The sequence below is a fragment of the Montipora foliosa genome, unplaced genomic scaffold, assembly GCF_036669935.1.
Source record: "Montipora foliosa isolate CH-2021 unplaced genomic scaffold, ASM3666993v2 scaffold_36, whole genome shotgun sequence".
In the NCBI taxonomy this organism is placed as follows: domain Eukaryota; kingdom Metazoa; phylum Cnidaria; class Anthozoa; order Scleractinia; family Acroporidae; genus Montipora; species Montipora foliosa.
The window spans coordinates 29,425-30,000 of NW_027179659.1; the positions used below are offsets into that span (position 1 = coordinate 29,425).

At 37.0% G+C, this 576-nt stretch overlaps 1 long non-coding RNA gene across 1 annotated transcript in view; it reads right to left on the minus strand.

The window, feature by feature from the left end:
* Nucleotides 1-351: 351 nt before the first annotated feature.
* Nucleotides 352-576, minus strand: part of LOC137987582 (uncharacterized) — a 3,183-nt gene continuing 2,958 nt past the window's right edge. Inside the window, exon 2 of the long non-coding RNA XR_011120622.1 lies at nucleotides 352-569. This is a non-coding gene — a long non-coding RNA (uncharacterized lncRNA). The remainder of the gene's footprint in view (nucleotides 570-576) is intronic.

Sequence of the window (576 nt, forward strand, 5' to 3'; positions counted from 1 at the left end):
ATTGAGCTGAGCGCACTTTATATGACTGGCCGAATTTATACTAGAGCCGAATTATCCGTCTAGACGGATAATCCGTCAGACGGATAATTCGTCTAAGTATAAATCCAAAGACGAATTTTGACGAGTATTTTGTCTACGTATACGTTACACGTTACGCCATCTTGAAATAGGCATCCCAGGAAACCCTGGAAAATATAGAAACTAGCCCCTCTCATGTGGAAACTTCGTTAAAACACCGTCTACGTTTCCGCCTAGATATAAATTTAGAGACGAATCATCCGTCTAAGACGATTTATCCATCTGTTAGCACGTCTTGAAGACGTGCTAACAGACGAATCAGCCTCAGACGAGTTTTGTTTATTGTTTATTGTTACACATCAAACTCTGAAGAATACATGAGAACAGCCAAAGCCGGAGGCTTAAATGGCATATGGTCAGCAAAGATAATTTGAAAAATTTGCATGAATAGAAGAAGGCTTTAGCTAAAATACTTATACAACTAAATCTAACTACTTAATTTACAAACACACAGGATAATATAATTAAATAAATTGCATAAACAAGTACTCCTAGTAG